This window comes from Ranitomeya imitator, chromosome 4 (assembly GCF_032444005.1).
Source record: "Ranitomeya imitator isolate aRanImi1 chromosome 4, aRanImi1.pri, whole genome shotgun sequence".
Classification (NCBI taxonomy): Eukaryota; Metazoa; Chordata; class Amphibia; order Anura; family Dendrobatidae; genus Ranitomeya; species Ranitomeya imitator.
The window spans coordinates 530041590-530069073 of record NC_091285.1 but is presented as its reverse complement, the minus strand read 5'-3'; the positions used below and the strand labels follow the sequence as shown (position 1 = coordinate 530069073).

Sequence of the window (27484 nt, the reverse complement as noted above, 5' to 3'; positions counted from 1 at the left end):
GGCTATGGGTTGAACTAGATGGACTTATAGTCTTCCTTCAACCTTAATAACTATGTAACTATGAACGGAATCTCAGATTCCAAATCAATCCTCTTTACCAGTTCATCCCCTAAACCCCTCCTGGCTGCTCCAATACGGAATTAATGCCCACTGTAGTTTTTTGCTGAAATGCCCCCTCTTTCCAAGCACTGCTTAAATATTGTCACAAACTGGAAACATGACAAGAATGAACCATCTTCATGTACCAACAACAGAACATTCCCAGGTCCCCTAACCTTTAAAAAATTCTTCATGCACTTCAATGGGCAATAAAGGTGAACCATTCACTTGAAAAAAGTACCACCCTACAGCCTTTCCCCTCTGTGTCCATCTTTGAAGACCGAATAAATATATCTAACCTGTCCCCATACATATCCACATCTGGTTTAAGAAGCCCCCCTTTTTTAGATCTAGAAGGACTAACCAACTCCCCTATACGAAAAGCCCCAAAAAACGCTAACGAAAAAGCCAACTTAAAAAGAACAACCTCCCCATGAGAAGAACAGACTTCCCATAATTGCTCACTCAAAACCAGCAATACCTCATAAGACACTGGACATCTTCTGTCCAACACCTTCCAACCTTTTTTTAGAACCCTTCACCGCTTGAAGAACCAAAAATGACTTTGTCACATCCTGTAAGCCCCTGAATTTAAAACCAAAAGCTAAACCTGCCAAAAAGGTATTAAGTTTTGGGACTGACCAACCCGCCTCCCAGTAGTGCCCAATTAACAATAATAATCTGCACTCCTCCCCCAACTTTGCCTTCCAGTCTTCCCACATACTCCATGCCCTTGTATAATACGCCCACTTCCCGGCTGTCAAAGATCTGGATAACACATCTCTTACTGCCCAAATGGGAGGTTTCATAATTCCTCTGGACACACCAGCCCCGTGGATTCTGCTTGAAGTGACAACTCCCGCACACGATCCCACTGTGAACAAGAAAGAGTTTCGAGAATAGGGTAAGGCCCTAGGCCCCAACGACACAGTATTCCACAAGTTAAAAATCAAGCCTGCCCATGCCAGATGCTGTAAAACTCTCAGTACTGTTTGATCGGGTGATGACAATGAATTTATGGCCTTTACCGACCCTGTTGATTCACAACCAAAACTAATTTTTCTGTTCTGAACACTCCTGCCCCATAACGATAATGCCACTACAGAACTGGGGGATAGCTGGCGCACTACACTAATATAAACAATAAGCCAGGTGGGTGCAAGACTGGTGGCTAGTATACAAAGTCACCAAAAACAAGAAACAGAAGCCACCAAAAATGTCTGCACACCACAAATATAATAAGTAGAAAATACAAAAGCTTTATTGGTAACATAATTTAAAAACATCTAAAACAATGTACAACCCCCTCCGTGCACATATTATATATCCACTGTGTGCCGCAAAACAATTCGCAAACAATAATACATCAATTGCAAAACTATGCATAAATACTCTATCATATAGCTATATACACTGTTAGGCGAACTGTGTAGTATACCGGCATTCATATATACAGTTCCCAATCATCACAACCTGGTAACATAAACCGCCTCACCATAATACATAGCCCCCGACATTGTCCCTCTAAATCCAGAGGAACAAATACTGAAATGATGCCCAAAGAAAAGAGAGAACAAATGTCTCAGTCATGAAACAGCATACCCTGTAAGGCAGTACGCCAATGATGGTACAAAGGCAAGGAAAAGTTGTGTGCTGGAAAGGGCACCAAAGAGCAAAAGCTCATAAGGGAGGCTGTGAGGCCTAGCTACCGCAGGACAAAGGTGACCGGAGGGAGAGCCCAACGCGTATCGCTGTGCAAAGACAGCTTCGTCAGGGGAAGTAGCTGAGCTATCACCAATGAGGCTTTTAAATACCTGATCATAACTTGGTTCACCTGATCCGATCCGTGGCTAGCCGGAAATGAAGAGCGAGAAGCCGGAAGTGACGCAAGGAGAGGCAAACAAAAGTACGTCCTGAGCGCAGAGTAGCGCATGCGCCAACAAGAAGGTCAAAACAGCACACAAAGCGGGACAGTGCTGGAGAGAAATGAATACAGCGCACGCGCAGGCTCCCGGGAGCAGATATTATGACAGTTCTGATCTCACAACTGTCAGCATATCCGGAGCTGAAACGATAGTGGGCGCAAAACGTGCATCCACACTGAACATCAGAAGGAGAAGGCTAAACGGAAAAAATGGGAAACCAATCAAGGAAAACCTGGTATGGCTACAAGATATGAGCCTGAACCCTGAGGGAAGGAAAAAATTGTAGTGATAATGCAGAAAAATATATACTAAACCTGTATTAATATTTAGATCCTATGAAAGGCAATGCATTCTTGTGGCCTTATAATACAGTTAACTAATCAATACATAAATAAAAAACATGATTTCACCATATATATGCATTTTAAACAATATTGCTAAAGAAGAAATATATATATCTCCATATGTACCCAGCGACCAGTTAGACCGGGATCATGTTATTAGTATACAAGAAAAGGTGATGACATAAATACCAACAATATAATATCCCACAAGGTTCATGTCTCAATATCAATCCACATCCATTTCTGTATTCCCGCCATATATCCAATAGAGTCAATATCCAGTTAAATCTTCACATGAAGAAGAGATTCATCCCCAATCCGAAAAGAAGGAGTGGTGGGAGGGAGGGGGGGGGGGGGGTGTTTGTTGTTCAATTGGTACTCCATGATATTCTTTCTCTTCGAAGTTGACAAAATGAGATACTCATCAGGAATCTCCATATGCAGTTCATCAGCCAGTACGATCCTCCAGTGTAACAGAAGATCATCGGGTTATGTACACCAATCACCAAAGAACAATCCTGTAGCTCAAGGAGGAAAGGCAAATCATCAAAGAAAACCTGTAAAGAGGAGATCTTCATTAATCCCACAGGGTGCCACAGAATGAAGTAAGTAAATCCAACGGGACTCTATCTGCAACAATTTCTTGTGTAGTGAGCCACCCCTGCCAGAGGCCCTCACATGTTCCAAGCCAATCACCCTTGTGTTGGTATAACTCCCAGCGTGATGGATCAAGTAATGGGCTGCCACCGTAGTTAAAGTCTTACCCTTACGCCTATCTGCCGCCGCTGTATTGATCGTCGAAAAATGTCCCTGAATCCTTCGGCGCAGCTCCTGTGAAGTCTGGCCTACATAAATACGAGGGCAAGTACAGATAATGGTGTAAATGACAGTAGATGTTTTACAATTAATGTAAGACCTCAGTTTATGTAACATCTGATCAGTAGGATTGGTAAAAGAATCACGCATAGGGTGCATATAGGGACATATAGTACAGTTCCCACAGGGAAAAGATCCTCTCAGGACAATGCCCCGGTTCAGTTTGTACGTGGGCCTGGTATAGTGGCTCCTCGTAAGTAAGTCCCTAAGATTAGGGGCCCTTTTGGCAGTCACTAGGGGTCGTGGGCTAACAACCTGTGCCGTCTGTGTGTCAGTAGTCAAAATTCTCCAATGATTGTTCAGGATGCTCCTTACCTGGTTCCACTGAGTATGATATCCCGAAATGAAACGCGCAAAATTATCCGTTTCCTTCCTTGTGGAAACCAACAGGGCATCCTGTGACTGTGATCTTGCTCCCTGGTAAGCACGAGAAATACATTTCTTAGGGTAGTGTCTCTTCCTAAGTCTATCGGTAAGATCATGGGCTTCCCTCCGGAAGTCTTCATCATTGGTGCAGTTTCTTCTCACCCTAAGAAACTGTCCTCTCGGAATCCCATCCCTCGTATGCCTCGGGTGGAAGCTGCGGTACTCCAACAAGCTGTTCACCGCTGTAGGTTTGCGATAGAGGCAGGTAGACAATTTACCGTCCTGACATTTGATCTCCAAATCCAAAAATTGAACTGCAACGGAAGAAAACTGGTGAGTCAAAAAAATATTAAGAGAATTGTGATTGAGGTCGTCCAAAAATTCCTGACATTCCTCAATAGAACCTGACCAAATAAAGAAAATATCGTCTATGAATCGCGACCAATGCCGTACCTTGTTGGTGAAAAGGTTGGAGACATAGACGAATGTGAGCTCCCACCACCCTAAAAAAAGATTAGCAAAAGCAGGGGCGCAGCGCGCCCCCATCGCTACGCCTGATGTCTGGATGTAGAAAGTCCTGTCAAATAAGAAAAAATTGTGTCTCAAAATAAAATTTAATAAATCAATGATGAAAGAGTCATGCATTCTGTCCGAGTTGGTTTGTTGATCGAGGAAAAACATCACTGCCCGCAAGCCATCATCATGGTTAATGTTCGAATATAGGAACTCTACATCACAGGTAACCATAATTTCCCCTGGTAATAGGTCCAACCCCTTGTATCTGCTGATGAAGTGCGAGGAGTCTCTGGCATAGGACGGTAGAGTAAGTACAAATGGCTGTAAGAAAAAATCAATATATGTACATGCCTTTTCACAGAGACTCCCAATGCTTGATACAATTGGTCGACCCGGGGGCTTATTAAGGTTCTTATGTACCTTGGTTAGCATGTAAAATGTGGACGTAATTGGCTCCTCTACCCAAATAAAGTCCCGTTCACTCGCACTGATGACTCCCAATTCGAATGCCCTATCTATGAGAGCTCTCAGTTTAGTAGAGAACACCCCAGTAGGGTTAGAGGGTAATCTGCGGTAGAACTGCTGATTATTCAATTGCCTATTAGCTTCCTCTAGATACAATTCATGGGGCCACAAGACAACATTACCCCCCTTATCCGCCTCCCTAATTAGAAATTATTTATTAGATCTTAAAGCAGACAAAGTCCGTTGTTCCTGAATAGTCAAATTAGGCATGAGGCCTGCCCTGGGGGGCAATGCTTCAATATCTTGTTTGACCATCTCAAAGAAGATCTTAACAGCTGGTACAGTAGAAAGAGGTGGACAGATAGTGGACTTGTTCTTATGAGGAAATTAAAGGCCCCTTCACATTAAGCGACGCTGCAGCGATACCGACAATGATCCGGATCGCTGCAGCGTCGCTGTTTGGTCGCTGGAGAGCTGTCACACAGACAGCTCTCCAGCGACCAACGATGCCGGTAACCAGGGTAAACATCGGGTAACTAAGCGCAGGGCCGCGCTTAGTAACCCGATGTTTACCCTGGTTACCATCCTAAAAGAAAAAAAAACAAACGCTACATACTTACCTACAGCTGTCTGTCCTCCAGCGCTGTGCTCTGCTCTCCTCCTGTACTGGCTGTGAGCGTCGGTGTTGTTCAATTGGTACTCCATGATATTCTTTCTCTCCGAAGTTGACAAAATGAGATACTCATCAGGAATCTCCATATGCAGTTCATCAGCCAGTACGATCCTCCAGTGTAACAGAAGATCATCGGGTTATGTACACCAACCACCAAAGAACAATCCTGTAGCTCAAGGAGGAAAGGCAAATCATCCAAGAAAACCTGTAAAGAGGAGATCTTCATTAATCCCACAGGGTGCCACAGAATGAAGTAAGTAAATCCAACGGGACTCTATCTGCAACAATTTCTTGTGTAGTGAGCCACCCCTGCCAGGGGCCCTCACATGTTCCAAGCCAATCACCCTTGTGTTGGTATAACTCCCAGCGTGATGGATCAGGTAATGGGCTGCCACCGTAGTTAAAGTCTTACCCTTACGCCTATCTGCCGCCGCTGTATTGATCGTCGAAAAATGTCCCTGAATCCTTCGGCGCAGCTCCTGTGAAGTCTGGCCTACATAGATACGAGGGCAAGTACAGATAATGGCGTAAATGACATTAGATGTTTTACAATTAATGTAAGACCTCAGTTTATGTAACATCTGATCAGTAGGATTGGTAAAAGAATGACGCGTAGGGTGCATATAGCGACATATAGTACAGTTCCCACAGGGAAAAGATCCTCTCAGGACAATGCCCCGGTTCAGTTTGTACGTGGGCCTGGTATAGTGGCTCCTCGTAAGTATGTCCCTAAGATTAGGGGCCCTTTTGGCAGTCACTAGGGGTCGTGGGCTAACAACCTGTGCCATCTGTGTGTCAGTAGTCAAAATTCTCCAATGATTGTTCAGGATGCTCCTTACCTGGTTCCACCGAGTATGATATCCCGAAATGAAACGCGCAAAATTATCCGTTTCCTTCCTTGTGGAAACCAACAGGGCATCCTGTGACTGTGATCTTGTTCCCTGGTAAGCACGAGAAATACATTTCTTAGGGTAGTGTCTCTTCTCTCTTTTCTTTGGGCATCATTTCAGTATTTGTTCCTCTGGATTTAGAGGGACAATGTCGGGGGCTATGTATTATGGTGAGGCGGTTTATGTTACCAGGTTGTGATGATTGTGAACTGTATATATGAATGCCGGTATACTACACAGTTCACCTAACAGTGTATATAGCTATATGATAGAGTATTTATGCATAGTTTTGCAATTGATGTATTATTGTTTGCGAATTGTTTTGCGGCACACAGTGGATATATAATATGTGCACGGAGGGGGTTGTACATTGTTTTAGATGTTTTTAAATTATGTTACCAATAAAGCTTTTGTATTTTCTACTTATTATATTTGTGGTGTGCAGACATTTTTGGTGGCTTCTGTTTCTTGTTTTTGGTGATAATGCCACTACAATGACGAACACCTGCCATAGCACTCAGTTAGCCGATAAACCCTTATCCTTCCAGATTTGTGGCCACTGCTCCACCAACCACACACCATGAAAAAAGAAACTGAATTCCTGTTCGTCCGCCGAATCCACTAAAATGCCTAGGAACTCTGCCGACACCACCGGTGCAATCCAAATCGACTTCCCATTGTAGGAATCCAAGAACAGTGCCCAAACCTTCAAATCGTCTTTTAACTCCCTCCTAAGCCTGATAAAATGCGTGCCTTGACCCCAACTGTAGCCGAAGAAAGCCGCCGACAAAATGCTCTACCCATCGGCATAATCCGACACGCGATGTTCAATAGGCCCAACAGTGACTGAACCTCCCTCAACGTTACCTTCTTCATACTGTAGACCCGTCTCACTTCCGACCTCAAATTCAACAATTTGTCATCAGGCAATCTACACTCCATCGTGACCGAATCAATTTCGATACCCAAAAAACTTAACGAAGTTACCGGGCCCACTGTTTTTCAGCCACAAAGGGGACCCCGAATTTGCTGGTTACCCATTCCATTGTATGAAGTAACACAGAACAGTCATGCGATTGCGCCAAACCAATAAACAAAAAATCGTCTAAATAGTGAATACATGAATTTAGCCCAGACTCTTTCTTAACCGTCCATTCTAAAAACGTGCTGAACGTTTCAAAATATGTGCAAGATAGCAAACACCCCATAGGCAGACAATGATCCACGAAAAAAACCCCATCCCAAAAACACCCCAACAAATGCATGCTATCGGGGTGAACTGGTAATAAGCGAAAAGCCGGCTCAAAGTCTGTCTTTGCTAACCATGCCCCTTTTCCACATTCCCGAAAGAAAACCATGGCAGTATCAAAAGATGTGTACAAAACAGAACATAACTGGGGGTCAATCCCGTCATTAACCGACAAACCTTTTGGAAATGAAAGGTGATGGATCAACCTGAATTTGCTAGGCTCCTTTTTTGGCACTAAATCCATTGGTGAGACCCTCAAGTTACTAATGTGAGCCGACTCAAAAGGTACAGCCATTCTATCTAAGGCCACTTCTTTTTTCAATTTCTCTGTGACCACTTCTAGGAATTCCATGGCTGACTTCAAATTCTTGGTTGATAGCTTCACCTGAACATCAACAAACGGAATTCTAAACCCATCCCTGAAACCCTCTCTCAGTAACATTGCCACTATCTTATCTGGGTATCTATTTAGAAATTGCTCCATCTCTCCCAGACGTATTGGTGTCATTCCTTTTTTTAGTACCCTCTGACCCCTTTTGTCTTCCTCCCCTAAAACATTTTAAACGCCCCATGGCTACCTCCACAGGAAGAACAGTCATGCTTAAATTTGCATTTGGCCCCAAATCTACATGCTCCTTCATTAAATGAGAAGCACAGTCCTTTTTACAAAGCCACAAAGTGCCCTGACTGTCCCAGACCCCTGGCGCCCCCATGAAACGACTGAGTCCCCTGACCTGATCTAACCGGGGCAGTCACTCTCATCCATAAAGCTATGTCCTTATGATCCCAACAGATGATAGGCCGTACTGCTTTCTGTTGGTGGAATTGCTCGTCATATCTGAGCCATCCTTGTCCCCCATAGACTCTATAAGCTTCCCCAATCGCATCCATATAGCAAAAGAGGGCCGAACAAGTCTCTGGAGACTTTTCACCAATCACGCTGGCCAGTATAGCAAAAGCCTGCAACCAGTTAGCAAACAGGCGGGGAATTAACCAAAACCTCTTCTTATCCTCATCCTCTTTCTTAGACTCATCTCTTCTAAATCCCTACCTAAATAAATCTTTATTGATAATTAGAACTCACAAATTGGTTCACTCCACAAAAACATGACAAAATCAAAAAAATAAACACTAGTGTTCACACAAAGACACTAATTAAAAGTGGGGGGTACTAGGTATCCCTGGTGTGTTGTCTATACACACACCTGCCTGTCTGCGGAGGTTGGCACCCTAAGGGGAAGCATTTTGGCGCCCCCGCTCCACGATGGCTATCCCTAGGGACCCTGTTGAACCCTACCGCCACTAGGGAATCCCCCTACCCACAGGCTATATGTCCACTACCGAGAAACAAAGATATTTACTGCACTAAATGAATCCTATACCCCGACACATTAAAAACAATAGTATATGTAGAACACACAAGGCATATTCATGGCACCTTAGTACAGGAGCATAAATGACTTCATATACTGTACAGATAGCACTCCGTTTAAATATATTAATCCGATGAATATAATGTTAGCTTAGAGCATTAACCAATCATATTGTCTCCTTTCCCCTAGAGACCTCATAAACAGACCTAAAGTGCAAGGGAAATATAAAGCGCCTCTCATCCGTATATATATTCCACCAACCACCATGGTTTCAATGTCCCAACAATCGAGCACAATCCAAACATCAGATAAGAAACCACGTGGTGTTACATGAATAGTTCGATATGATCACTTATCTCCCTTCATCTGCCATATACCAAATCGATTTTCCCTGCCTCAAGGCGGGGAAAATCGATTTGGCATATGGCAGATGAAGGGGCAGAGCCATCATGCCGCCACTCACCAGCCACTCTGTGTCTTGCAGCATTTGCCGCTTGCCCCGTTGGTTTCCAGCACACCGCCGAGCAGAGGCCTGGTCATGGAGAGCCCCTGCTGCACCTGAGCCCGGATCCTGCTCCAACACCACCGCCGGTGAGTGAGCGGAGCCACCCCGCCGAGTCCTCAAAGAAGGCACCTGCAATGCATGCCCCCATACTGACCTCTGTGCCTCCTGCTGCCGCCGAACGGAGCCCGTACCCGGTTGGGCTCTCACTGTATGCAGTCCCAGATCCTCGCCCGCCACCGCCGTACTTGTCGAGGGGAAGGCCGCTGCAGGTCCCGCCATGTTGCCGGATTCCTCCCAGCTCTGGAGCCGCGTGCCCTCGGCCTGTGGCTTGTAGCCCCCACCGGAGGGTCTCTAGATAGGCTACTTACACGACGTCGGACCCGTGGGGTAGCCTCAGGACTGAGGCGCTATGGAGGCCTGGTTCTCCTAGGCCGTCATCCCTCCAGTTGGTGCCCGCCCCCCACCTTGCAGCAGGCCCTGGATGGATGCCTGCAACCAGCCTGCACCCCTGAATCCGCAGCTTCCCTCAATTGCTGAAGTATCGTATTGACCTCCATCGCCAAGGTACAGTGCTTGCAGCTTGTTTTAATTGTACTGGTGTCCTCTAAAATGGTTGCCCAACTAACATGGCCACCCCCTTTTACATTAACCCCCTTAACTCCAGCTATTGACCTCTCCTACACCTCTAAGCCCTATCCCGGCCCTATAATTATTCAAATCCCTTTACACATTGCCGACATTCCCATATTCAGCTCCCCATGGGTCCTCTCAACCCAATCATGTCGTCCTCCCTTCAAAGACCTACTGCCCAGTATGGCCTTACTTTGTGCATGCTTTTTGTAGAAACTTAAAATGAGTAACTAATATTTTATTTTTTTCTCAAAACTTTGCAAATCACTTTATTTGGGGATTTGTCTTAAGTCCTAACAAGAATTGAATGTAAGTGGCGTTCAACCCTTGTTTTGAGCAGTCTATTTGCCCACCTTCAGCTGCACTGATATCAGAATGTATACATTTAGGCCCTGATTTATCATGGGGTTTACAGCAGAATTCTGTCTTAAAACACCTACCAATGTTGCAGAATTTTTGTGCAACATGAAGTTGCGCAAATTTTTGGTGACTTTTGTCGGTTTCATGCCTGGTTTTGGCAGAGATGAACCGTGCTTTATGCCAGAAGTTAAAAAGGTATTTTTTGGCATTTGAAGGGGAAGTCGGGGGCTTAAATACAGATGAATGAACCATGGAAATAGAGCAATTAGTTTATATTGGCAAAACTTGTGACATGTTCTCTTTAAGCAGTTTATAACTTTACCAAGTTAAACAATATATAACATATTACCTAGATCTGATCAAAGGTCCTTTTATATTGTCAGTCACCAGACTGGTCTATACATGGTAACATTATGAACACGTCACATATAGTATAATGAAGATTATGACAATGCTGCCCCCTACTGAGATAACAGGCTAACTACAGGGGGCTGAATACAAATCCACGTTACAATTTTCAAATTTATATTTTTAAAATAATTAGAAAAACATGTAGCATTTCCTTTACTCTTCATAAATATTTGCTACTTTGTGTTGGTATAGCACATAAAATCCCAATAAAATATATTTGTTTGTGGGTATAACGTGAAAAATATGGAAAATCCACAGGGTATGAATACTTTTTAAAGGCACTGTATGAATTTTGGTACAAATAAATGTATTCTCTGCTCCTTGATAATCAACTGAAATGTACATTACGAAGAAGGTGGGAATAGAGAGAAGGAAGGTTACTGGATAAAAGGACTACATAGGGTTTGAGTGTTGTCTATTATCACAAAATAATAAATTATACGCCTTTACACACTTTTTCTAACCTATTTAAACTTAGGGTTAGACTAATAAAATAACTATATAAATAAAGTTAATGTATATAATGCATATGACCTGCCTAGTTCAGGTCCTGTGTGCACTGCATTCCTCATTCCTTCCTCTCCCTGCGTTCCCACCAGCACCGTCTTAGGCTGCCTCTCTACTACACCATCACGTGTTTCTCAACGCAAGCAGTGAATAGCCAGGTCTTTCACCGGGAAGGAACAACCACGGGAAGGGCAGCATCCAAAAGGAAAACCACCTATGCCAAAACATGGTATCCATCCACAGACAGCTGTTTCGGGGTATTTGCCCCTCATCAGTGACGAGTAGCAAACTGGCTATTAGGAGCAGTGCCTAGTAAAAGGACTATAAACATAAGGATGAATGACCTCGGGAAGATCAAAACATCCAACACTGCGGAGACACAATACGTCGCAATGCGTCGTTTAGGGGAAAAAACGCATCCTGCAAAGTTGTTTGCAGGATGCGTTTTTGCCCCATAGAGTAACATTACCGACGCATTGCGACGTATTGACACACGTCACAACCGTCGTGTGACGGTTGCGCCGTGTTGTGGCGGACCGCCGGGAGCAAAAAACGTTAAATGTAACGTTTTTTGCTGCCGACGGACTGCTTTTTCCGACCGTACATGCACGGCCGGAACTCCGCCCCCACCTCCCCGCACCTCACAATGGGGCAGCGGATGCGCCGGAGAAATGCATCCGCTGCACCCATTGTGCAGCGCATCAAACGCTAGCATCGGAATCTCGGCCCGACACAATGCGACGGGCCGAATCCAACGCTAGTGTGAAAGTAGCCTTACTTACTAACCCCAGATCACAATAACACTACAGGATGCAGCAAACCCCCAGGATAAAGGTGGGGGGCAGCACAGGTGAAAAAGACTGATAAACAATCACTTGCAAACCTACAACTCATGGAAACGGAGGTTGCCTAACATTATAAATGCACCGATGAGGCTTTATAGGACACCAGTCACACAAGAACGAGTGATACACAGTGTCTTTATCATGGTGGTCTGCTGCATCCTGAAGTGCATTGGTGTTGAGACCTGGTGTTGGTAAGCAAGGCTGCCTTTATACTTTATGCTAAATCAAATATTATGAGTGGTTATTCTTGATTAGTTTTTTCATTGCACTATTTCCGGCACAATACAATCACAATTTTTTTTAACAAACACAATCACGTCTATCTTTACTAAATACTCTCGACTGTCTACATCTCTTATTTAGAAAAATTACCACTAGATGGCAACACTGGCTTGTGCTATATTTCCAAACATACTTCACGTTATATTCAGTCTGGAGTATTTTCCATGTTATGATATTTTTAAAATATTTTTTGTTAGTTAATAACTATTTTTACAAGATATCTTTTGAAGGAGTATTTGCATCTCACAAAGTGATGGTTTGTAGTTAGTAAATTCTGTAATTTCATGATAAGTGGAACTGGAGCACCTTGGGCACACCAGAGAAAACCATTCTTGGGGCCCACTATGTAGCAACATAGAAATAAATACAAGACCACCAATTGTCCTGTTAATATCCGCGTATAATATAAGGTAGTACACATTTAAATTATGTAGCAGGGGTTGGGGTAGCCTCCCTCATAGAATTGAATGTAGCCCCCTCATAGAATATAAAGTAGCCCACTCATATAGTATAATACAGCCCTCTCAGAATAAAATGTAGCCCCCTCAGAGAATATAATTTAGCCCCTTCAGAGAATATAATGCAGCACTCTCATATAGTATAATGCAGCCCCTTCATAAAATATAATGCAGCCCCCCTACAATATAATGTAGCCCCCCATAGGGTATAATGTAACCCCCCTCATATAGTATAATGCAGCACCCCTGCAGAATATAATGTAGCCCCCTCATATAGTATAATGCAACCCCCCTAATAAGGTATAATGCAACCCCCCCATAGAATATAATGCAGCCCCCTTATAGGGTATAATGTAGCCCCCCTTCTAGGGTATAATGCAGCCTCCCATCATAGGGTATAATGCAGCCTCACCCCCACAGAATACAATGTAGCCTCCCCTTATAGGGTATAATGCAGCCCCCCCCCCACAGAATATAATGCAACCTTCCCTGATAGGGTAAAATGCAACGTCCCGTCCACAGGATATAATGCAGTCTCCCCACACAGGATATAATGCAGCCTCCCCCTTAACAGAATATAATATAACTAGGACTCAGTGGTATATATACAGTTAAGTCCATATCTATTTGAACAGACAACATTTTTCTAATTTTGGTTATAGAAAATACCACAATGAATTTTAAACAAAACAATTCAGATGCAGTTGAAGTTCAGACTTTCAGCTTTCATTTGAGGGTATCCACATTAAAATTGGATGAAGGGTTTAGGAGTTTCAGCTACTTAACATGCGCCACCCTGTTTTTAAAGGGACCAAAAGTAATTGGACAATTGAGTCCAAGGCTATTTCATGGACAGGTGTGGACAATCCCTTCGTTATGTCATTCTCAATTAAGCAGATAAAAGGCCTGGAGTTGATTTGAGGTTTGGTGCTTGCATTTGGAAGGTTTTGCTGTGAAGTAAACATGCGATCAAAGGAGCTCTCCATGCAGGTGAAACAAGCCATCCTTAAGCTGCGAAAACAGAAAAAACCCATCCGAGAAATTGCTACAATATTAGGAGTGACAACATCTACAGTTTGGTACATCCTGAGAAAGACAGAAAGCACTGGTGAACTCATCAATACAAAAAGACCTTGGCGCCCATGGAAGACAACAGTGGTGGATGATCGCAGAATAATCTCCATGGTGAAGAGAAACCCCTTCACAACAGCCAACCAAGTGACCAACACTCTCCAGGAGGTCGGCGTATCAATATCCAAATCTACCATAAAGAGAAGACTGTATGAAAGTAAATACAGAGGGTTCACTGCACGGTGCAAGCCACTCATAAGCATCAAGAAAAAAAAGGCTAGACTGGACTTTGCTAAAAAACTTCTAAAAAAGCCAGCACAGTTCTGGAAGAACATTCTTTGGACAGATGAAACCTAGATCAACCTCTACCAGAATGATGGAAAGAGAAAAGTATGACGAAGGCGAGGTACAGCTCATGATCCAAAGCATACCACATTATCTGTAAAACACGGCGGAGGCAGTGTGATGGCTTGGGCATGCATGGCTGCCAGTGGCACTGGGTCACTAGTGTTTATTGATGATGTGACACAGGACAGAAGCAGCCAAATGAATTCTGAGGTCTTCAGAGCCATACTGTGTGCTCAGATCCAGCCAAATGCAGCCAAACTGATTGGTCGTCGTTTCATACTACAGATGGACAATGACCCAAAACATAAAGCCAAATCAACCCAGGAGTTTATTAAAGCAAAGAAGTGGAATATTCTTGAATGGCCAAGTCAGTCATCTGATCTCAACCCAGTTGAGCATGCATTTCACTTGTTAAAGATGAAACTTCAGACAGAAAGGCCCACAAGCAAACAGCAACTGAAAACCACCGCAGTGAAGGCCTGGCAGAGCATCAAAAAGGGGGAAACACAGCGTCTGGTGATGTCCATGAGTTCAAGACTTCAGGCAGTCATTGCCAACAAAGGGTTTTCAACCAAGTACTAGAAATGAACATTTTATTTAAAATTATTTAGTCTGTCCAATTACTTTTGGTCCCTTTAACCCCTTAATCCCATAAGACGTACTATCCCGTCCAGGTGACCTGGTACTTAATCCCCAGTGACGGGATAGTACGTCATATGCGATCGGCCGCGCTCACGGGGGGAGCGCGGCCGATCGCGGCCGGGTGTCAGCTGCCTATCGCAGCTGACATCCGGCACTATGTGCCAGGAGCGGTCACGGACCGCTCCCGGCACATTAACCCCCGGCACACCGCGATCAAAGATGATCGCGATGTGCCGGCGGTGCAGGGAAGCATCGCGCAGGGAGGGGGCTCCCTGCGTGCTTCCCTGAGACGATCGGTACACGGTGATGTACTCACCGTGTACCGAGCGTCTTCTCCCTGCAGTCCCCGGATCCAAAATGGCCGCCGGGCTGCATCCGGGTCCTGCAGGGAGCACTTCCGGGTCAGGATCAGGCTGCAGCTGCAGCTCTAATCCTGCCCGGCTGTATGTCAGATCACCGATCTGATAGAGTGCTGTGCACACTGTCAGATCGGTGATCTGTGATGTCCCCCCCTGGGACAAAGTGAAAAAGTAGAAAAAAAAATTTCCACACGTGTAAAAAATAAATAAAAAAAAATTCCTAAATAAAGAAGAAAAAAAAAAATATTATTCCCATAAATACATTTCTTTATCTAAAAAACAAACAAAAAAACAATAAAAGTACACATATTTAGTATCGCCGCGTCCGTAACGACCCGACCTATAAAACTGGCCCACTAGTTAACCCCTTCAGTGAACACCGTAAGAAAAAAAAAACGAGCCAAAAAAACAACGCTTTATTATCATAACGCTGAACAAAAAGTGGAATAACACGCGATCAAAAAGACAGATATAAATAACCATGATACCGCTGAAAGCGTCATCTTGTCCCGCAAAAAATGAGCCGCCATATAGCATCATAACCAAAAAGTAAAAAAGTTATAGTCCTCAGAATAAAGTGATGCCAAAATAATTATTTTTTCTATAAAATAGCTTTTATCGTATAAAAGCGCCAAAACATAAAAAAAATGATATAAATGAGGTATCGCTGTAATCGTACTGACCCGAAGAATAAAACTGCTTTATCAATTTTACCAAACGCGGAACGGTATAAACGCCTCCCCCAAAAGAAATTCATGAATAGCTGGTTTTTGGTCATTCTGCCTCACAAAAAAATCGGAATAAAAAGCGATCAAAAACTGTCACGTGTCCGAAAATGTAACCGATAAAAACGTCAACTCGTCCCGCAAAAAACAATACCTCACATGACTCTGTGGACCAAAATATGGAAAAATTATAGGTCTCAAAATGTGGAGACGCAAAAACTTTTTTGCTATAAAAAGCGTCTTTTAGTGTGTGACAGCTGCCAATCATAAAAATCCGATATAAAAAACGCTATAAAAGTAAATCAAACCCCCCTTCATCACCCCCTTAGTTAGGCTAGGTTCACATTGCGTTAATGGGTTAACGCTAATGGACAGCGTTGCACGGCGAAAATGTCACAATTAACGCCGTGCAACGGGTCCGTTAGCACACCCATTGACAGCAATGTGATTTTCGTGTGTAGCGCATCGCTAGAGCGTGCCATTTTCGGCTCGCGCTAGCAAGGTGCCGTTCTTTTGTGGCGCGCCTCAGACACTGCTTGCAGCGTCCACGGCGCGCCCGAGGTCCGATCCCCGATCTTCCAGAGCGGGGACGTTAACGCGACCACTAAACACGACACCTAAAAAGACATTGCGTTAGCGCAATCCGCTAGCGCTAAACGGATTTCCCTAACGCAATGTGAACCTAGCCTTAGGGAAAAATAATAAAATTTAAAAAAATGTATTTATTTCCATTTTCCCATTCGGGTTAGGGCTAGGGTTAGGGCTAGGGTTAGGGTTAGGGTTTGGATTACATTTACAGTTGGGATTAGAATTAGGGGTGTGTCAGGGTTAGGTGTGTGGTTAGGGTTACAGTTGGGATTAGGGTTAGGGGTGTGTCTGGGTTAGAGGTGTGGTTAGGGTTACAGTTGGGATTAGGGGTGCGTTTGGATTAGGGTTTCATTTATAATTGGGGGGTTTCCTCTGTTTAGGCACATCAGGGGCTCTCCAAACGCGACATGGCGTCTGATCTCAATTCCAGCCAATTCTGCATTGAAAAAGTAAAACAGTGCTCCTTCACTTCCGAGCTCTCCCGTGCGCCCAAGCAGGGGTTTACCCCAACATATGGGGTATCATCGTACTCGAGACAAATTGGACAACAACCTTTTGTGTCCAAGTTCTCTTGTTATCCTTGGGAAAATAAAAATTTGGGGGGCTAAAAATCATTTTTGTGGGAAAAAAAAGGATTTTTTATTTTCACGGCTCTGCGTTGTAAACTGTAGTGAAACACTTGGGGGTTCAAAGTTTTCACAACACATCTAGATAAGTTCCTTGGGAGGTCTAGTTTCTAATATGGGGTCACTTGTGGGGGGTTTGTACTGTTTGGGTACATCAGGGGCTCTGCAAATGCAACGTGACTCCTGCAGACCAATCCATCTAAGTCTGCATTCCAAATGGCGCTCCTTCCCTTCCGAGCTCTGCCATGCGCCCAAACAGTGGTTCCCCCCCACATATGGGGTATCAGCGTACTCAGGACAAATTGGACAACAACTTTTGTGGTCCAATTTATTCTGTTACCCTTGTAAAAATACAAAGCTGGGGGCTAAAAAATCATTTTTGTGAAGAAAAAAAAAAAAGAATTTTTATTTTCATGGCTCTGCGTTATAAACTGTAGTGAAACACTTAGGGGTTCAAAGTTCTCACAACACATCTAGATAAGTTCCTTGGGAGGTCTAGTTTCTAATATGGGGTCACTTGTGGGGGGTTTGTACTGTTTGGGTACATCAGGGGCTCTGTAAATGCAACGTGACTCCTGCAGACCAATCCATCTAAGTCTGCATTCCAAATGGTGCTCCGAGCTCTGCCATGCGCCCAAACAGTGGTTCCCCCCCACATATTGGGTATCAGCGTACTCAGGACAAATTGGACAACAACTTTTGGGGTCCAATTTATTCTGTTACCCTTGTGGAAATACAAAACTGGGGGTTAAAAAATAATTTTTGCGAAAAAATTTTTTTTTTATTTTAACGGCTCTGCGTTATAAACTGTAGTGAAACACTTGGAGGTTCAAAGCTCTCAAAACACATCTAGATAAGTTCCTTAGGGGGTCTAGTTTCCAAAATGGTGTCACTTGTGGGGGGTTTTAATGTTTAGGCACATCAGGGGCTCTCCAAACCAACATGGCGTCCCATCTTAATTCCAGTCAATTTTGCATTGAAAAGTCAAATGGCGCTCCTTCCCTTCCGAGCTCTGCTATGCGCCCAAAAAGTGGTTTACCCCCACATATGGGGTATCGTCGCACTCAGGACAAATTGCACAACAACTTTTGTGGTCTAATTTCTTCTCTTACCCTTGGGAAAATAAAAAATTGGGGGCGAAAAGATCATTTTTGTGAAAAAATAAGATTTTTTATTTTTACGACTCTGCATTATAAACTTCTGTGAAGCACTTGTTGGGTCAAAGTGCTCACCACTCATCTAGATAAGTTCCTTAAGGGGTCTACTTTTCAAAATGGTGTCACTTGTGAGGGGTTCCAATGTTTAGGCACATGAGGGGCTCTCCAAACGCAACATGGCGTCCCATCTCAATTCCAGTCAATTTTGCATTGAGAAGTCAAATGGCGCTCCTTTCCTTCCGAGCTCTGTCATGCGCCCAAACAGTGGTTTACCCCCACATGTGGGGTATCGTCGCACTCAGGACAAATTGCACAACAACTTTTGTGGTCTAATTTCTTCTCTTACCCTTGGGAAAATAAAAAATTGGTGGCGAAAAGATCATTTTTGTGAAAAAATAAGATTTTTTATTTTTACGGCTCTGCATTATAAACTTCTGTGAAGCACTTGTTGGGTCAAAGTGCTCACCACACCTCTAGATAAGTTCCTTAAGGGGTCTACTTTCCAAAATGGTGTCACTTGTGGGGATTTCAATGTTTAGGCACATCAGGGGCTCTCCAAACGCAACATGGCATCTCATCTCAATTCCAGTCAATTTTGCATTGAAAAGTAAAATGGCGCTCCTTCCCTTCCTAGCTCTGCCATACGCCCAAACAATGGTTTACACCCATATATGGGCTATCAGCATACTCAGGACAAATTGGACAACAATTTTTGAGGTCCAATTTCTTCTCTTACTCTTGGGAAAATAAAAAATTGGGGGCGAAAAGATCATTTTTGTGAAAAAATATGATTTTTTATTTTTACGGCTCTGCATTATAAACTTCTGTGAAGCAATTGGAGGGTCAAAGTGGTCACCACACATCTAGATAAGTTCCTTAGGGTGTCTACTTTCCAAAATGGTGTCACTTGTGGGGGGTTTCAATGTTTAGGCACATGAGGGGCACTCCAAACGCAACATGGCGTCCCATCTCAATTCCTGTCAATTTTGCATTGAAAAGTCAAATGGCGCTCCTTTCCTTCCGAGCTCTGCCATGCGCCCAAACAGTGGTTTACCCCCACATATGGGGTATAAACGTACTCAGTACAGATTGTACAACAACGTTTGGCATCCATTTTATCCTGTTACCATTGGTAAAATAAAACAAATTGGAGCTGAAATAAATTTTGTGTGAAAAAAAGTTAAATATTCATTTTTATTTAAACATTCCAAAAATTCCTGTGAAACACCTGAAGGGTTAATAAACTTCTTGAATGTGGTTTTGAGAACCTTGAGGGGTGCAGTTTTTAAAATGGTGTCACACTTTGGTATTTTCTATCATATAGACCCCTCAAAATGACTTCAAATGAGATGTGGTCCCTAAAAAAAATGGTGTTGTAAAAATGAGAAATTGCTGGCCAAATTTTAACCCTTATAACTCCCTAACAAAAAAAATTGGTTACAAAATTGTGCTCATGTAAAGTAGACATGTTACTTATTAAGTATTTTGTGTGACATATCTCTGTGATTTAATTGCATAAAAATTCAGTTGGAAAATTGCAAAATTTTCCAAATTTTCACCAAATTTCAGTTTTTTTCACAAATAAACGCAGGTAATATCAAAGAAATGTTACCACTTTCATGAAGTACAATATGTCTCGAGAAAACAATGTCAGAATCACTGGGATCCGTTGAAGCGTTCCAGAGTTATAACCTCATAAAGGGACAGTGATCAGAATTGTAAAAATTGGCCCGGTCATTAACGCGCAAACCACCCTTGGGGGTAAAGGGGTTAAGGACATACTGGGAGTTGTAGGTTCATGTGATACAAAGGCATATTGGGTTGAGTTGACACTACAATTGATGTACCATGTACTGATGGTGGTTCAGGTGATGTATTCTGTATACTGGCGTGTTTGTGCCTGTCTGCGTGTTTGTGCCTGTCTGCATGTTTGTGCCTGTCTGCCTGTTTGGAATTATATGTATCTTTGTAAGATGTGTATTCTGGAGTGTAAAAACATTTGTATGTTTGGGCACATTTACTAAATCTATTAGGGCTCTTTCACGTGTTAGGGAATTCCATTTGTCTTTCCATGTTTAGGAACAGATATGTGAAATTTTCTAACCTTGACATAACTGTCACCTTAGGGATGTGCTTGTATGGAGGGGTTCAGGAGCTGAGCCTGCTTCATACCAGGCAGATGTCGGATGTCATACACAGCCGGCGTCTGCCTGTAACAGCAGTGATCAGAGCTCGCCTTGATTGCTGCTGTTTTAGGTATTTAAATGCCCTTGTCAATCACTGACAGCGGCATTTAGATGGCACGATGGCCGGTGCCTGCACTCACCTGCACCCATCAGCCTCCTGTGATGCACTTGCAGGTTGCTGATGGGTGTCACATGCTGCTGCCATCTTAGTCGTCAATGAAGCACGGCCTGAGGTTGGGCTCCCTGGACGATGTCGCAATCAGTGTCGGGACATCATTACAGCACGCTCACTTTGTAGTAAGCGGTTACTGTAATGTCTCCCTCCTTGCACCGGCCCCATCACAGGAAGCGACTGGTGGAAGGGAGAATAAAGCTTAAATTTCTCCCTGCAGCCAACGCTTTCCCATTATGCCGGCTAACCAGGCTTTAAACCCCATTTACTTGAAGATTAACCCTATATCTGCAGATAAATAATGTTTCTGAAGATGACAAGTTACCCTTAAAGGGACTTTGTCAGTGCAGAATGACTGTTCAGACTAAGTCCTGCCACTCGGTGCTTCATGGCGGGGCCAATCATGTACATTCACCTTCCCACCTGTTTGTATTCCATCATTCTCCACCCCGTCTAATGTGATTGACAGCTTTGACTTCATAGAGTCAGAGAAGGATGGAAATGGATGGGAAACAAGCAGGTGGGAAGGGGTATATAAATGATTGGCCGCCATGATGATCTGAGCTCCTGTGCTGTCATTCTGTGCTGACAGAGGGCCTTTAAAGATGTGTCCGACACACCTGAAAGGTTTCACTGTGACTCAAAACATTGTATATAATGCACCCAGCATTATATATGAGAATATATCCGTATAATGTCGGCACAATCCTCCTCCAGAGCGGGTCCACTGTGGGATACAAGCAGTAGGCATCCTGCAGTGGACACGCTAGTGTGAAATTGCTATAAAGGTCTATCCAGGGGTTCTGTTACAGGGATTCTGTCACTGATTTCATGGTGTCCATAACTAAGAGAAACAAACTAGTGACAGATCCCCATAGCAGAATGCCGGGACACTCAGTTGCACCACAATCTTGTATTGGGAGCTCCAGCATGTAATGATGAGTCCTGAATATTCATGAGTTCCTGACTTTCTCTGCCCTTCGCTACTAATTTAGTTTAAAAAACAAAAACAACAAAAAAACCATCCTGTAAATCAGGGGCCGGGTGTAGAGAAAGCCGGGAGCTCAGGAACATCCGGACTCATCATTCACTGCTGCCAGAAACTTATTTTTCTAATGAGGTATATTGCAAATATGATTTATATCCCTGTCCGTATGTTATATAAAAAAAAAAAGTTTATGAAAGCTGTAGAGTGGGCCCCTAGAGTTAATTCCCCTGGTGGGCCCTAGGCACCCCAGTCCGACCCTGATACTGTGTATAAGAGAGCATCTTGCTGTGTATAGGGGAGCTGTACAGGGGGAGATTTGTTATAGGGGAACTCGGGTTACTGTGGCTATCAAAGGGGCACACAGGGCATTATTACTTTCTAGGGGCAAAATATGGGCACTGTTTTCTAGGGCACTTGCACCTGGCATTACTATATTGTAGTGGGGTGATTTAGAATTTAGAGGGCACAGAGAACCACACAACAGGTGCAGTAATAGGGACACATTCGACAGCAGCGGCTCAGTATTGGGGTATCAGGTGCAGTAATAGCGACACATACGGCAGCAGTGGCTCAGTATTGGGGTATCAGGGGCAGTAATAGGGTCACATACGGCAGCAGCGGCTCAGTATTGGGGTATCAGGGGCAGTAATAGGGTCACATACGGCAGCAGCGGCTCTGTATTGGGGTATCAGGGGCAGTAATAGGGACACATATGGCAGCAGCGGCTCAGTATTGGGGTATCAGCAGGATGAGGAGTTTGTGCAGGTTGGGAATAGATGGTGATGGGGCTGGAATATGAGAAGTGAAACGTGTCTTTGTTGTATTCTCTGCAGGTGAGTCGTTTCTGGAAGAAGTTGTCATGTCGGTCTGGGCCAGATGGAAAAGACGGGAAAAATGAACGATTCCATCAGAAAGAACATCAGCGGTAAGACATTATCTGTAAGGCTACTTTCACACTAGCGTTAACTGCAATCCGTCACAATGCGTCGTTTTGCAGAAAAAACGCATCCTGCAAAAGTGCTTGCAGGATGCGTTTTTTCCCCATAGACTTGTATTGACGACGCATTGCGACGGATTGCCACACGTCGCATCCGTCGTGTGATGGATGCGTCGTGCTTTGGCGGACCGTCGGAAGCAAAAAAAGCTACATGTAACGTTTTTTGCTCCTGACGGACCGCTTTTTCCGACCGCGCATGCGCAGCCGGAACTCCGCCCCCACCTCCCCGCACCTCACAATGGGGCAGCGGATGCGCCGGAGAAATGCATCCGCTGCCTCCGTTGGGCAGTGCGTTAAACGCTAGCGTCGGAATCTCTGCCCAACGCATTGCGACGGGGAGATTCCGACGCTAGTGTGAAAGTAGCCTAACTGTGCAGTGATCTGTTATATGTTCTGTAGGGCTGGTATCTACCACTGATTATATGGCGGTAATATCCATATTGGTCTTTATATAGTGATTATCTTCAGTAAAAGCGTGGTCATCTGCTGAGGTTTTCCTCCAGTATTAGGGCGCGTCACCGAGTTGTAATCAAGGTTACCTGGTTAGGCGCCCACTCAGAAGCTTCGCCCCCCTGGACCAAAACCCTAGCTACACCTCTGACTGTCACTAATGCAAATCGCTCCTTATGCATAGCCTGCACCACTGTCCAACCTTATTTAGGCACAGTGCCTTTCCCAATAGACCCAAGTAACCACCCAAGTAACTCACAAAAATGTCAAGCTGTATCCCATTTATAGTCACCTAACCAAAGTAAGGAAGTAACTGGCCATGGGATCACCCCCTATCCAGGGAATTACACCTGTTTTGAACATGCTAATCCCAGGGCACTGTAGATAAGTTACCATCTGACTACTGTAATCATGTCATCCAGGTCCAGGAGGAAAGCCCATACAATGATTCAATGTTTTCAATTTACCAATTGCCTGATGTGTATTGGCTGTGTAGCGACATGAAAATTAGGCCCAGACTGTACACCCATTGGAAAGGATGATGTGCTATTGTAAGAGGGTGGTGCTGTTATCTGTTGTGAATTGCGCTCTTGGGCTCCCTCCGGTGGTTGTAAGTGGCGCTTTTGTGAGTTCTGCTCTTGGGCTCCCTCCGGTGGTTTTAAGTGGAATGGCTGCTCCTTGGATTTAGCAGTCAGCAGCTGCTTCCACTAATTGTCTATTCTGCTCGGCTATTTAGCCTGGCTCTCCCCTTCAGCTTGTGCCACTTGTCAATGGTTCCTGGTTGGATTCACATCTCTCTTGGTTTTCCCTGATATCCTGACCAGTTCAGCAAAGATAAGTCCTTGCTTGCTCTTTTCTGTCCACATGTTGTGGACTTCATTGTTCGGTACATTCTATGTTTTTTTCCAGCTTGTCAGTATGGATTAATTCTGTTAAGCTGGAAGCTCTGGGAAGCAGATTTACCCTCCACACCTTTAGTCAGGTGTGGAGATTTTTGTAAACTCTGTGTGGATTTTTTGTAGTTTTTATACTGACCGCACAGTATCCTGTTCTGTCCTATCTATCTAGCTAGTATGGCATCCTATGCTAAAATCTGATTTCATTTCTGCGTATGTTATTTCCCTCTCCTCTCACCGTCAATATTTGTGGGGGGCTATCTTTCCTTTGGGGATTTTCTCTGAGGCAAGATAGGTTTCCTGTTTCTGTCTTTGGGGGAAGTTAGATCTTAGGCTGTGCCGAGGGGTCTAGGGAGTGTCAGGTACCCCCCACGGCTATTTCTAGTTGCGCTGCTAGGTTCAGGGTTTGCGGTCAGTACAGATACCACCTCCTTCAGAGCTTGTCCCATGTTGCTCCTAAACCACCAGATCATAACAGTTATCTACAGTAAGGAACACACTATCACTTTAAGAGGCTGCACCCCCTTGTCTGGCATGATGGAATGTTCTGCTTCTCCCCTGCAATAATTGTTGTCTGTGCAGAGTGCAGGTGTGGAGCTGGGGCAGCGTGTGTGAGCTGAGGCTGCTGCAGAGGGGACTTTTTGTGCTGATAGCTGAAAGAGAGAAGAACTGTGACCTGATATAGCTGCAAGAGAGCCACGAAGATACAGAGAAAGGGATTTACAGTTTCCAGGCGCATCCCTAGGATCCAGAAGCAAGGAGAAGACCACGTTTCACAGAGCTGACAGGAAGCCGTGCGCACCACCGTATTAGACTGCTGGGGGCCCCCCTGGGACTGGACCTGATTCTCCAACATCACCGTGAATTTGTTCCTGTTTGGTGCACCTGTTAGGGCCTAGTGTAATAGTCAATACATGGGAGCCGTGTGGCCTGCTTAGTAAAGGCCAGGGAGGTTATACGTAGAGTAGCATCATCACTCGTTTATTGTTTACATTTGCTTGTTAGACATATTTTGAGTCTGTAATAGTTGTAGCACCGTGCTATTTTATGGAAAAGATAAAGTTTATTACTCTTGGAAAGTAGACCCCCTAAGGAACTTATCTAGATGTGTGGTGAGCGCTTTGACCCACCAAGGGCTTCACAGAAGTTTATAATGCAGAGCCGTAAAAATAAAACAAAAATTTTTTCCCACAAAAATTATTTTTTAGCCCCCAGTTTTTCCCGAGGGTAACAGGAGAATATGGACCCCAAAAGTTGTTGTCCAATTTGTCCTGAGTGCGCTGATACCCCATATGTGGGGGGGAACCATCGTTTGGGCGCATGGGAGGGCTCGGAAGGGAAGGAGCGCCATTTGGAATGCAGACTTAGATGGAATGGTCTGCAGGCGTCACATTGCGTTTGCAGAACCCCTAATGTACCTAAACAGTAGAAACGCCCACAAGTGACACCATTTTGGAAACTAGACCCACCAAGGAACTTATCTAGATGTGTTGTGAGAACTTTGAACCCCCAAGTGTTTCACTACAGTTTATAATGCAGAGCCGGGAAAATAAAAATAAAAAACTTTCCCCAAAAAATTATTTTTTAGCCCCCAGTTTTGTATTTTCCCGAGTGTAACAGGAGAAATTGGACCGTAAATATTGTTGTCCTATTTGTCCTGAGTACGCTGATACCCGATATGTGGGGGGGAACCACGGTTTGAGCGCATGGCAGAGCTCGGAAGGGAAGTAGCATCATTTGGAATGCAGACTTAGATGGAATGGTTTGCAGGCGTCACATTGCGTTTGCAGAGCCCCTAATGTACCTAAACAGTAGAAACCCCCCACAAGTGACCCCATATTGGAAACTAGACCCCCCAAGGAACTTATCTAGATGTGCTGTGAGAACTTTGAGCCCCCAAGTGTTTCACTACAGTTTATAATGCAGAGCCGTGAAAATAAAAAATCTTTTTTTCCCAGTTTTGTATTTTCCCAAGGGTAACAGGAGAAATTGGACCCCAAAAGTTGTTGTGCTATTTGTCCTGAGTACGCTAATACCCCATATGTTGGGGTAAACCCCTGTTTGGGCACACGGGAGAGCTTGGAAGGGAAGGAGCACTGTTTTACTTTTTCAATGCAGAATTGGCTGGAATTGAGATTGGACGCCATGTCGCGTTTGGAGAGCCCCTGAAGTGCCTAAACAGTGGAAACCCCCCAATTATAACTGAAACCCTAATCCAAACACACCCCTAACCCTAATCCCAACAGTAACCCTAACCACACCTCTAACGCTGACACACCCCTAAACCTAATCCAAACCCTATTCCCAACCGTAAATGTAATCTAAACCCTAACCATAACTTTAGCCCCAACCCTAACCCTAACTTTAGCCCCAACCCTAACTGTAGCCTTAACCCTAGCCCTAACCCTTACCCTAGCCCTAACCCTAACCCTAACCCTAGCCCTAACCCTAGCCCTAACCCTAGCCCTAACCCTAGCCCTAACCCTAACCCTAGCCTTAGCCCGAACCCTAACCCTAGCCTTAATGGGAAAATGGAAATAAATACATTTTTTAAATTTTTCCCTAACTAAGGGGGTGATGAAGGGGAAATTGATTTTCTTTTATAGCGGGTTTTTTAGCGGATTTTTATGATTGGCAGCCGTCACACACTGAAAGACGCTTTTTATTGCAAAAAATATTTTTTGTGTTACCACATTTTGAGAGCTATAATTTTTCCATATTTTGGTCCACAGAGTCATGTGAGGTCTTGTTTTTGCGGGACGAGTTGACGTATTTATTGGTAACATTTTCAGGCACGTGAAATTTTTTGATCGTTTTTATTCCGAGAATGACCAAAAACCAGCTATTCATGAATTTCTTTTGGGGGAGGCGTTTATACCATTCCGCATTTGGTAAAATTGATAAAGGAGTTTTATTCTTCAGGTCAGTACGATTACAGCGATACCTCATTTATATAATTTTTTTATGTTTTGGCGCTTTTATACGATAAAAACTATTTTATAGAAAAAATAATTATTTTTGCATCGCTTTATTCTGAGGACTGTAACTTTTTTATTTTTTTGCTGATTATGCTGTGTCATGGCTCGTTTTTTGCGGGACAAGATGACGTTTTCAGCGGTACCATGGTTATTTATATCTGTTTTTTTGATCGCGTGTTATTCCACTTTTTGTTCAGCGGTATGATAATAAAGTGTTTTTTTGCCTCGTTTTTTTTCTTACAGTGTTTACTGAAGGGGTTAACTTGTGGGACAGTTTTATAGGTTGGGTCGTTACGGACGCGGCGATACCAAATATGTGTACTTTTATTGTTTTTTTTTAAATTTAGAAAAAGAAATGTATTTATGGGAATAATAGATATATTTTTTCATTATTTAGGAATTTTTTATATTTTTTTTTACACATTTGGAATTTTTTTTAAAAACTTTTTTACTTTGTCCCAGGGGTACATCACAGATCGCTGATCTGACAATCTGCACAGCACTCTGTCAGATCAGCGATCTGACTT

At 43.8% G+C, this 27484-nt stretch overlaps 1 protein-coding gene and 1 long non-coding RNA gene across 2 annotated transcripts in view; both read right to left on the bottom strand.

Annotated features, from left to right (window-relative positions):
* Window positions 1-27484, bottom strand: part of LOC138674586 (uncharacterized) — a 434601-nt gene that overhangs the window by 56092 nt on the left and 351025 nt on the right. The window lies entirely within an intron of this gene.
* On the bottom strand, window positions 799-4910 carry LOC138674240 (uncharacterized). Its single transcript, XR_011320543.1, has 5 exons — window positions 4064-4910; window positions 3773-3924; window positions 3560-3661; window positions 3133-3213; window positions 799-2925 (listed from the first exon to the last, which is right to left on the bottom strand). It is a non-coding gene; the product is annotated as an uncharacterized lncRNA (long non-coding RNA).